This window comes from Sus scrofa, chromosome 15, assembly GCF_054392235.1.
Source record: "Sus scrofa isolate SSC_HxYL_T2T_F1_AM1 chromosome 15, Sscrofa_HxYL_maternal_Yorkshire_Landrace_v2.0, whole genome shotgun sequence".
In the NCBI taxonomy this organism is placed as follows: domain Eukaryota; kingdom Metazoa; phylum Chordata; class Mammalia; order Artiodactyla; family Suidae; genus Sus; species Sus scrofa.
In genome coordinates, this window is record NC_139397.1 from 34039989 (window position 1) to 34052183 (window position 12195).

The 12195-nt window shown below is 38.2% G+C and overlaps 1 long non-coding RNA gene across 4 annotated transcripts in view; it reads right to left on the reverse strand.

Annotated features, from left to right (window-relative positions):
• LOC102159687 (uncharacterized) overlaps nt 1-12195 on the reverse strand; it is a 102494-nt gene that overhangs the window by 19185 nt on the left and 71114 nt on the right. For 3 of the 4 annotated variants that reach the window (XR_014830606.1, XR_014830602.1, XR_014830603.1), the window contains one exon: nt 266-862. This is a non-coding gene — a long non-coding RNA (uncharacterized LOC102159687). Of the gene's footprint in view, nt 1-265; nt 863-12195 lie in introns of those variants that run through there. The other variant, XR_014830605.1, reaches the window with a different exon arrangement.

A 12195-nucleotide genomic window follows, 5' to 3' on the forward strand; every position in this document is an offset into this window, starting at 1 on the left:
AATGAGACTGAACTGTACACTTAAAATGATTTAAATGGTAAATTTTGTTTTACATATTTTTCTACAATAAAAAATTAGAATTAAAAAAGTAATATTTTCCCTAAGTACACTTTACATCTCATGTTGATCATGCTAATTTGAAAATTATGCATGTATAGACTCTCACTTACCCAATACACTCTGTGGTTTCTCAAAATCCCAAACCAGAAAAAGAGCTAAGGGAGAGCCTCTACAAGTACCAAGAACAAGAGTGCACCCATCAAGATGGATATATTGAGTAGTTTTATTTACAAGCCTTAGGGGAATTGCATAATCATGTACTAAAATTCATCAGTGCCAATTCAACAACAGGTAAATTCCTAAGTCATAGAAGGAAGTACACATCAAAGCATTATTCAGAGTTATGCATCTTAGTCAGACTTAACAGAGATCCAATGACATCCGTTTTAGCGACTTAACCAATGAATTGAATTGCCTATTTCCATAGTAGCAAAGAGACTACATAAGTAATTGGATAATGCATTTCTCATGACCAAAGCAGAGTAGACACAAACAGGCTCTTGTGAGATAAAGTCAATGTGACAAAATACAATGCACTACTATAAATTGCATAAACTTCCTACCTTTACAATAAGAGTTAATACTCCTGGGAGTGGTTTTTCAGAAGCTATTAGAATAAATGAAATTTGAGAAGAGCTTTTGGGTCATCAGTGCTCTATCTTTAGAATCTTCAAATAATTGTAGATCCCAGCAATTTGTCACCGAGAGAGAAATAGAATGGGGTTACCTCCTCTTTTCACTGTTTTTCCTTTTTGTTAAACACACCAGAAGTCTCTTTGATGAGATGGAGCATAGTCTAAGACTTAAAAACAGATGTTATAGTTTTCAGATGAGATTAAAAATACATTATGGTAATTTAAAATGTAATAGTGACATTATTCACATTGCAATACAAATTTTCAAAAGAGCAACATTTATTGAGCTTTATGTACCAAGCACTGCTCTTTGTACTTGGATAAATGCATTATTTCACATAAACTTCAAAACTCCTAAAACACCTTTATGAGGTAGGTTCTATTACTATCTACATTTTGCAAAAGAGGGAACCTTGGTTCATCAAATCCAATATAATAAAAGTGGACTCTTACAAATATTGCACACCTGCTCCATGCTGAGTATGTTACAATGTTCAGAGGATTTTGTGTGGTAAAAATGAATGAAGTCCCCAACTCATAGCCTCTTAGAGGAGATAAATGTGTAAACAGATAACCTGCACTTTAATGCAGCATGTTTTGCAAAGAGATGAATAATTAGGTCTGCTTGGAAAGTTAGAAATTGTTTAGAGAAGGAAGTGACATATGAACTTGTAGGATGAGCAGCTGTTGGAAGAAAGGCAGAAGAAACAGCAGTAAAACTATGCAGTTGGAACAAGGTTCTGACCACACAGAAAACTGAGCATAGCTTAAGTGGAACTAAGAGTTAGAAAGTATGGGAAATAAAGCTGGAAAAACAAGTGGATTGTGCAGATTGTGAGAGTCTTGTGTGAGGCTGAACAGTTTAGAATGAATTCTGTAGCCACCATAGTATCAGAAATTTATATGCACTTACTAGCACGGTCATCTTTGATTTTCCGAAGGAAAACTGATGCCTGCTGTGGTGCCTATTGGAGGCAATGGACTGGAAGCCAGGAGATACCTGGACCCAGTTAATGTCTAGGTGCAAAAGGATGAGGACTCCCAATTAGGTACTGCTAAGTAGAGAAGCCACATTCATAGTGTATTTCTTGAGCAAAGACATTAAACATCAAAATTTGCTTACCAAAAATCAGAATTTGTCACAACATACTTATATCTGTGGATTGATGCTGGCAATTGCCAGATGATATCACTGGCGGGTTTTAGCTAATTAAACAATGTCATCATGACTGCCACTTGACTGATAGCCATCACAACCATCACAACCATCACTACCCCAATATAAGTTGCCTTCTGATTTCAGATATGTTAAAATGTGAAGGAAAAAGTGGTGTATTTAGAATCAATAAAATGGGAGTATTGTGTTAAAAATAAATACAAAATCCAACCACTTCTCCCTCCTTCCAGTCCACCACCCTGATCCAAGCGAATATCATTTTCTAGTTTATTCCAGTAGCCTCCCGATGGGTCTTCCTACTTCTGCCCTTAATTTCCTCTCCTCTCCTTCTAAATCTATCCTCAAGAGGGTCAAATCATGCCATTCCTTTGTTCAAAATTCCCAGTGGTTTCTTGTCCCACTCAGAGGAAAAAATCCAAATGCTTACAGAAGCTACCAGGCCCTGCAGAACCCGACCCCCTCATCAGGTCTAGGTTCCATGACCCCATCCCCTATTCCTCTCCCTCCAGACAAACGTGTATACTCCAATACAACATGTAAGACACCACTTCAGGCAATTTGCACCTCCTGATCCCTCTGCAAGACCCACTCTTCTCCCAGGTATTTACAAGGCTCAATTCCCCAAATCTTGTACCAAATGCCATCTTTTCAGGGAGGCCTCCTTTGCCTTCCTTTGTCTAAAGTTGCCATCACAACCCCACCCTCAAACTCTCAGTTACTCCCTATCAGCCTCCCTCGCTGCTTTACTTCACTTTTTTTCCCCAGTACTTACTGCTATCTAATATAACATACATTTTACTTGTTTATCCTATTTATTGTCTACAGTGTTAGTAAGGAGTCCAGCTCCTGGGTTAAAAACCTAGGTGTGATTTTTCAGCCAATTACAAAGGCTTTAACCTGGGAGGCCTCCTGGGGGAAAGCTCTCTTCCCTCCACAGTCTCTAGGACTTAATCCCCACCCCTCCACCCCAGGCAGGTTATGCTCTTTCATTCCTAGCCCTGGGTCTTCATTCCTAGATTTCTTTATCTAAGTAAGGCCTTGGGCAAAGTTCTGCAGGCACCTCTGCTGTGACCTCCTTATGGGGGAAGAGGGGAAAACCTTCCATATTCTTTCATCGCTCTGACTCGGTACCAGGTACTTTTCCACTCTTAACTACCCCCCCCCTCACTTTGCCATCCTCCCTTCTTCTCCATAAAACTGCCAAAGACCCCCCATGTTTGCCCTGATCCACCTGACCCTCACTGGCATGCCGTTTCCTGGGGAAAATGAAACAGGAGGGAGCCTGCACATTTTCCAGTTTTTAGACTCTTGCTTATGCCATCACAAAGTGATTAAAGGCTTAACTCTGATTTGTAGCTTGTTTTAAATAGCTACTAGGACAGCTTTTTTTCTCGCCCAGCTCAGCTAAGTTTCTCATAGGTAGCTTCACAAGGGTTTGGCCTTTGTTTTTAATAGACTTTACTTTTTAGAGCAGTTTTATGTTCACAGCAAAATTGAGCCCCTAAACATGTGTAACCTTCCCCATTAGCAACATCCTCTATCAGTGGTACATATCTCCCAGAGTCCATAGTTTACCTTGGGGTTCACTCTTGGTGTGCACTCAACATATTTAGACAAATTTATAATGACACGTATCCGTCACTATGGTATCATACAGAGTAGTTCACTGCCCTAAAGTCCTCCATGTCCTTCATCCCTTTTTCCGCTCTAGTCCTGGCAACAGGTAATCTTTTTACTGTCGCCATAGTTTTGACTGTTCCAGAATGCCATATCATTGGAATCATAAAGCACCTAAACTTTTCAGATTGACTTCTTTCACCTAGTAATATGTATTTAAGATTCCTCCCTGTCTTTGAATGAATTATATTCTGTTGTCTGGATGTATCACAGTTATTTATTCATTCACCTACTGAAGGACCATCCTGGTTGTCCCAAGTTTTGGCAACTATGATTAAAGCTGCTCTAAATATCTGAGGGCAGGTTTTTGTGTAGACATAAATTTCAATTCCTTTTGAGTAAACACCAAGGAACACAATCCCTAGATCAAATGGTTAGTACATAACTTTGTAAGAAACCACTGAGCAGTCTTCCAAAGTGGCTGTACCATTTTGTATTCCCACCAGCATGAATAAGAGTTCCTGTTGCTCGACATCATCATCAGCATTTAGTGTTGTCAGCATTCCAGATTTTGACCCTCCTAATAGCTGTATGTAGGTATCTCATTATTATTTTAATTTGTCTTTCCTTGATCATGTTGAGTATCTTTTCACCTGCGTACTTGCCATCTGTTTATCTTCTTCAGTGAAGTGTCTGTTAAAATCTTTGGCCCATTTTTCAGTTAGGTTGTTTGTTTTCTTATTGTTGAGTTTTTAAGAGTTCTGTGTATATTTTGGATAACAGTTCTTTATCAGATGTGACTTTTACAAATATTCTCTCCCAACCTGTGGTTTGTCTTTTCAATTCTTTTGACAATATCTTTTATAGAAAAGAATTTAATTATAAAGAAGTCCAGTTTATGTTATTTTTCTCATGAATCATACCTTTGGTATTGAATCTAAGAAGTCATTGTTATACTCAAAGTCACCTACATTTTTGTCATATGTTATCTTTAGAGTTTAATAGTTTTTCATTTTACATTTAGACCTGTGACCTGTTTGTAGTTAATTTTTGTAATGGGTGTAAGGTCCATGTCCAGATTTATTTTTTTTTTGTATGTGCATGTCCATTTGTTAAAAATACTATCTTCTCCATCATGATGCCTTTGCTCCTTTGTCAAAGGTCAGTTGACTAGAATTTTGTGAGTCTATTCCTGGATTCTCTATTCTATTCCATTGATTTCCTTGTCTGTCTTTCACCAATACCACACACTGTCTTGGATTATTGTCATTTTATAGTAAGTCTTTGTTTGTTTGTTGTTTTAATTTAATCTTATAGTAAGTCTTGAAGTCAGGCAATGTCAGTCCTCCAGCTCTGTGCTTCTCCTTTAGTATCATTTTGGCTATTTGGGGCTTTTGCCTCTCAATTTTAGAATCAATTTTTCAATATCCATAAAATAACTTGGCATTTTGTTTGGATTGCCTTACAATTGATCAGGTTGGGAAGAATTGACATCTTAACAATATAAAGTCTTCCTATCCATGAACATTGAATATTGCTCCATTTATTCATCAGAGCTTTGCAGTCTTCCTCATATAAATCTGTTACATATTTTGTTAAATTTATATCAAAAAACTTAATTTTGGGGTGCCAATGCAAATAATAACAGGTTTTGTTGTCACTGTTGTTGTTGTTTTTGTCTTTTTGTCTTTTTAGGGCTGTACCCTTGGCATATGGAGATTCCCCGGCTAGGGGTCTTATCAGAGCTACAGCTGCTGGCCTACACCACAGCCACAGAAATGCGAGATCCGAGCCACATCTGTGACCTACACCACAGCTCACGGCAACACCGGAACCTTAACCCACTAAAGAAGGCCAGGGATCAAACCCGCAACCTCATGGTTCCTAGTCAGATTCATTTCTGCTGCACCACCATGGGAACTCTGATATGTTTTTAATTTTTAAATTCTTTTCGTTTATTGCTGGTATATAGGAGAGTGATAGACTTTGTATGTTGTGTGTTAACCATGTGTCCTTATGACCTTGCTATTATTGGTTACTAGTTGCAGAAATTTTTTTATTTTTATTTTTTTTAAAACTTTATGGGTTTTTAACAAATTTATTTATTTATTTATTTTGGCTGCTCTGCGGCATATGGAGCTCCTGGGGCAGGGATCAGATCGAAGCGAAGCCATGAACTAAGCTGCAGCTGTGGCAACACTGGATCCTTAACCTACTGTGCCTGGCCAGAGATCAAATCTATGTCCCAGTGCTCCCAAGACGCTGCCAATCCCATTACGCCACAGAAAGAGCTCTCAGAACTTTTTTTAAATTGTTGATTTGATTCTTTCAGATTTTCTATATAGACAATCATATAATTTGTGAACAAGGACAGTTTTATTTCTTCCTTCCCAATTCATGCTTTTTCTTTTCTTATCTTATTGCATCAGCTAGGACTTTCAGTATGATGTTGAAAAGCATTGGTGAAGAGAGGTATCTTTGCCTTGTCCATGATCTTAGAAAATAACTAGTTTCAGTATTAAGTATGCTGTTAGTTGTAGGGTTTTTGTGCATGTTCATTATCAAGTTAAGGAACTTACCCTAAATTCCTAGATTGTTGAAAGTTTTTATTATGAATGGATGTTAGATTTTATTAAATGCTTTCTCTGCATCCATTGATATAATCATGTGGTTTTTCTTCTTTAGACTGTTGGTGTGTTGGATTACATTAATTGATTTTTTTCCTTAGTTTTTAATAAATTGAAGTATTGTTGATTTACAATATAGTATTGGGTTCAGGTGTACAATAAAGTGATTCAGTTATATATATATTTTTTCAGATTATTTTTCATTATAAGTTATTATAAGATATTGAATATAGCGCCCTATGCTATAAAGTAAATCCTTATTGCCTATTCATTTTACGTATACGAGTTTGTATCTATTAATCTCATACCCCCAACTTATCCCTCTTACCCTCCCTTTCCCTTTTGGTAACCATAAGTTTGTTTTCTATGTCTGTGAGTCTATTTCTATTTCTTATATAGATTTATTTATGTTATTTTTTAGATTGCAGATATAAGTGATACAATATTTGTCTCTGACTTACTTCATTTAGTATAATACTCTCAAGGTCCATCCATATTAATGCATATGGCAATATTTCTTTTTTTTTTTTTTGGTCTTTTCTAGGGCCGCACCCATGGAATATGGAGGTTCCCAGGCTAGGGGTCTAATCAGAGCTGTAGCCACCTGCCTATGCCAGAGCCACAGCAACATAGGATCGAAGCTGCATCTGCAACTTACACCAAAGCTCACGGCAATGCTGGATCCTTAACCCACTGAGCGAGGCTGGGGATTGAACCCACAACCTCATGGTTCCTAGTTGGATTCATTAACCACTGTGCTACCAAGGGAACTCTTCATTCTTTTTTTATGACATGATGCATCATATATATGTATATACCACATATTAAGCCAGTCATCTCTTTGGGCTGCACTTGGGTTGCTTCCATGTCTTGGCTCTTGTAAACAGGACTGCTATGAACACTGGAGTGCACATATCTTTTCTTTTTTCAGTTTTTGGCCAGGCCCATGACCTACAGAAGTTCTCAGGCAAGGAACTGAACCCCTGCCACAGCAGTGACCCAAGACACTGCAGTGACAACACTGGGTCCTTAAACTGCTGTGCAACAGGAGAATTCCTAGATGTATCTTTTCAAATGAGAGTTTTCCTCTTTTCCAGATATATGCCTATAAGTGGATGCTGGATCACATGATAACTCTATTTTTCATGGTTTTTGTTGTTGTTGTTTTTTGGCCATGCCCACAACATGTGGAAGCTCCTTTACCAGGGATCGAACCTGTGCCACAGCAGTGACAATGCTGGATGTTTAACTGCTAGGCCACCAGGAACTCCTGTTTTAGTTTTTTAAAGGAAAGGAATTGTCATATTGTTTTTCATAGTGGCTACACCAATTTACATTACCAGTGGTATAGCAGGGTTCCCTTTTCTTCCTAACCATATTCAACATTTCCCTTTTTTTTTCTTTTTTCTTTTTTTGGCCACACCTGCAGCATGTGGACATTCCTAGGCCAGGGATCAAACCAGCGCCACAACAGTGACAATGCCAGATTCCTTAACCTGCTATGCCACAAGGGAAATCCCTTTTCAGAATTTCATTAATTAATTTTTGAATATTGAATTACCTTGCTTACTTAGAATAAATCCCACTTGATCACACTGTATAATTCTTTTTATACATTGTCGGATTTGATTTTCAACCATTTTTGAAGATTTTTGCTTTTCTGTTCATAGTGCTCTGTTGTTTTCTTACCTTGTAATGTCTTTGTCTGGTTTTGATATTAGGGTAATACTAACTCATCCTATGAGTTATCTCTTCAGCTTCAATTTTCTTAAAGAGATTGTAGAAAACCAGTATAATTTCTTCCTTAAATATTTGGTAGAATTCACAGTGAGCCCATTTGGGCTTGGTGCTTTTTGACTTAAAAGTTATTAATTATTGATTCAATTTCTTTAACAGAGCAAGTTCCCTTGTGGCACAGCGGGTTATGGTATTGCAGGCTGCAACTGTGGTGTAGGTATGAGCCCTGGCCTGGGAACTTCCACATTCCATGGATGCAGCAAAAAAAAAAAGAATTTATTTAATAGATATCCTATTCAAATTGCTGGCCTTTGTTTTTTTACTGTTGTATCTCCAATGCTTAGAAAAATACCTGGCATACATTGGGTACTCCATAAAAGTTTTTTAATAATTTAATAAGCATCCACTAATTTTAAATGAATATGATTGATAGATTCTTGGACTGAAAGTCCTCTTCATTTAAAAATTTTATAATAGATCATTAATCTAAAGTATGACATACAATGCCAAAGGAATCATTACAGTGGATTACAGTTATCAGATGACTCAGGTATTTTTATTGCTCGTGACTTTATTTCTTCTTCAAATCATAGAATTATAGCTAGAGTCAATATTATCTAAATAGAAAAAACAAAACAAAAACCAGAAGAGATAAGTTTTTGTTTGGGGCAGCAAACAGGGGTAAACACTGTGAACTGACATTCAAAAAGAAAAGAAATGGAATTCCCTGGTCACCTAGCGGTTAAGAATTTGGCATAGTCACTGCTGTGGCTAGAGTTCAAACCCTGGCCCAGGAACTTCTGCATGCTATGGGCGTGGCCAAAAAAAAAAAAAAGAGAAAGGATAAGATCCCACATTTTAGGTCCTGGTATTCAATCTGTCATTATTTCACCCTTTATGATAAAAATAAAATCCTACTCTTCAGTATGAAGGTGATTTTTCTTTAAGGGTTTCAAAAAAGCAACAGAGAAACGGAAAACAATGTAAAGAAGAATTCCTGGTAAGCTAGAGGCATTTGGACTGTTTTAAGCTTTCAACGAATTGTTACTTCTGTTACAGTTAAAGAGTTTTGTGTATTCAGGTTACATTCATGAATTCTGCCTGTAAGAGAGAGAAAACAAACACTGATGAATTGAAAAGCCAGCCATCTCTTCCAAGAGGTTGATGAACTGTCCCAAGGCTCAGGCCTTCTTTTCTAGATCCAGGGGAAGTTCTTATAAGACTCTTGCCTGTTTAACCTTCAGGCTGCTAGGACTCCTGGGTTGGTGGACCCTAAAAGAAGCTTTTGTCTACCATTGATGTACACACCCCACAATTCGCCTTCCTCTAAAAGCAGTTTCTTTTTAATCTACCCTTTCCTGAGCTAGAGTGGAATGTAAGGACCATGTGGCAATACCTCTATTGATCTGCAGTCTGGGTGTGTGACAGCATGAAAAATGGACACAATTCCCTACATCCTCTCTTTCCTTTGAAATGTGCCTCAGTGTTTTTTTGTTTGTTTTTTGTTTCTGTTTTTGTTTTTTGCCTTTTCTAGGGCCGCACTCGCGGCGTATGGAGGTTCCCAGGCTAGGGGTCTAAGCAGAGCCGTAGCCACTGGCCTACGCCAGAGCCGCAGCAACGCGGGATCTGAGCCATATCTGCAACCTACACCACAGGTCATGGCAACGCTGGATCCTTAAGGCCAGGGATCCAACCTGCAACCTCCTGGTTCCTAGTCAGATTCGTTAACCAACACTGCGCCACGACGGGACCTCCCGTGCCTCAGTGTTTTTTTGTTTGCTTGTTTTGTTTTTGTTTTTGTTTTGTCTTTTTTAAGGCCACACCTGTGACATGTGGAGGTTCCCAGGCTAGGGGTCCAATCGGAGCTGTAGCCACCAGCCTATGCCAGAGCCACAGCAATGCGGGATCCAAGCCACGTCTGCAACCTACACCACAGCTCATGGCAACACCGGATCCTTAACCCACTGAGCGAGGCCAAGGATCAAACCCTCGTCCTCATGGACTAGTTGGGTTCATTAACCACTGAGCCACGATGGGAACCCCGTGCCTCAGTGCTTTAGGGCCACCTCTAGGCACCCTAAAGTTTTCCCCAATAGGGCTTTTCACCACTCAGTATTCTAGGACTTATTAACTTTCTTACTACACACCCAAACTTTTTTTGCTTAATATTCTGTAATGCTTTCTAAGTAAGCAGATGAAGTAAATTACAGGAACTAATGGACAAGTATTGCCTCTCCCAATACAGAACACAGCTGTCTGTATTCCTACTAACACCAAATGCAACCAAGTAAGGTTGACATGATGGGTAATAAGTTTCTCCTGCTTTTTATGTCCATCCCACAGCTGAATTCACCAACCCTTTCTTGCTGACTTCCATTGGAAGAATAATTGTATTGCAAGGTTGGAATGACCAATGAACAAAGGGTTAAGGACCAAACTGACTGGCATCCTACCAGTTCTGCAGGAACTCTCTATATAATCTATCACAAAAGTTGAGTGAATTTGCTGGGTAAAGGATTTTGGATGTTTATCACTTCACTGCAGAGCATCTGGGCCAGAGTTAAGTCTGGGACAACTGTACTATTGTCCAAAGATTAATTTATCTCAGTAGTGACAGAAAAGGGCCTGCTCAGGAGACCTAAAAGTCTACACACTCTGCAGCAGAAATTTAGTTCAACTTATGTGTACTATTTTGTTTTGTTTTTGTTTGATTTGGTTTAGCTAAATAGAAAATAGCTTGAATAGACATTTTTTTCAAAGAATATGTGCAAATGACCAATAAGCATGTGAAAGGATGCTCAAAATCATTAGTCATCAGGGAGATGCAAATCAAAACCATAATAGGTACCACTTTACACCCACTACATTTCCTAAAATAAAAAACAGAGAAAATAACATCCTTTTGGTGAGCATATAGAGAAATCAGAACCTTTATACACTGCTGGTAGGAATTTAAAGTTGTGCAACCATTCTGGAAGTTAGTCTAAAAGTTCCGCAAAAGTTTAAATATAGAGTTATGACACATGACACAGAATTTCTTCTCATAACTATGTACTCAAAAGAATTTTTTAAATCTTTTTAGGGCCACACCTGTGGCATATGGAAGTTCCCAGGCTAGGGGTTGAATCAGAGCTACAGCTTCCAGCCTACACCATAGCCACAGCAACGCAGGATCCGAGCTTGTCTTGTGAACTACACTGTAGCATGTGGCAATGCCCAATTCTTTAACCCACTAAGGAAGGCCAGGGATCAAACCCAAGTACTCATGGATCTTAGGTTTGTTACCACTGAGACATGACAGGAACTCCTCAAAAGAATTGAAAACATAAATTTACCCAAAAATTTTTACATGAATGTTCATCAACACTATTATTAATAATAGCCAAAAAGCAGACACAACCAAAATATCTATCAATGAATGGATTAAAAAATGTGTTATAGGCATATAATCAAATATTATTCAGCTATAAAAAGGAATGAAATACTAATACATGAATGAACATCAAAAGCTTATGCTAATTGAAAGAAGCCACACTCAAAGGACCACATATTGCATGAATCCATTTATACAAAATGTTCAGAATAAGCTAGTTGATACAGATAGAAAATTGATTAGTGGTTGCCAAGGACTGGAGAGACAGAGAGAAGAGAAGTGACTACTAATAGATATAATGTTTCTTTTGGAGGTGATGAAAATTTTCTGATCTTAGATTGTGGAGATGGTGGAAAAATCCTCTGAATACATTGAGAACCATTGATTTGTGCTCTTTATTTTCTTTTTTACAGTTTATTTTATTTGGCCATGCCTGAGCACGTGGAAGTTCCCAGGTCAGGGATCAAACTTGTGCCATAGCAGAGACCTGAGCCATTGCAGTGACAACACCAGACCAGTAACTCACTGTGCTGATTTTTTCACAAGGGAACTCCAATTTGTGCTCTACAGTTGAGCAAATTGTATGGTATGTGAATTATATCTCAATAAAGCTGTTGAAATTTTAAAAAGAAACAGCTCTTATTTCAAGAGTCAATATCTGAAAATATTGTTATCTCAGCAAACCCATCGGAGCCTTAAAGAAGAAAAGAAAACCTACATGGTCTGCAGGGCCAGACTCAAACACCAGGAAGGAATTCCTTAGTAATGCTGTAGCAGTTAAGGAAGTTGTTGTACTTTTAAGAGAAAACCCTGATCCTCCTTAGACTATGAACAGGTATGGTCTCCCTGTGTCCTTTCAAGGCAAACCTGGATACAGTGAACTATATTTGCATATCCACAACCTTTCCATGATGGTAGTCAGACCTCTGAATTCTTCAAATCAGGGGTTGCAATCTTTCAGAATTTGGG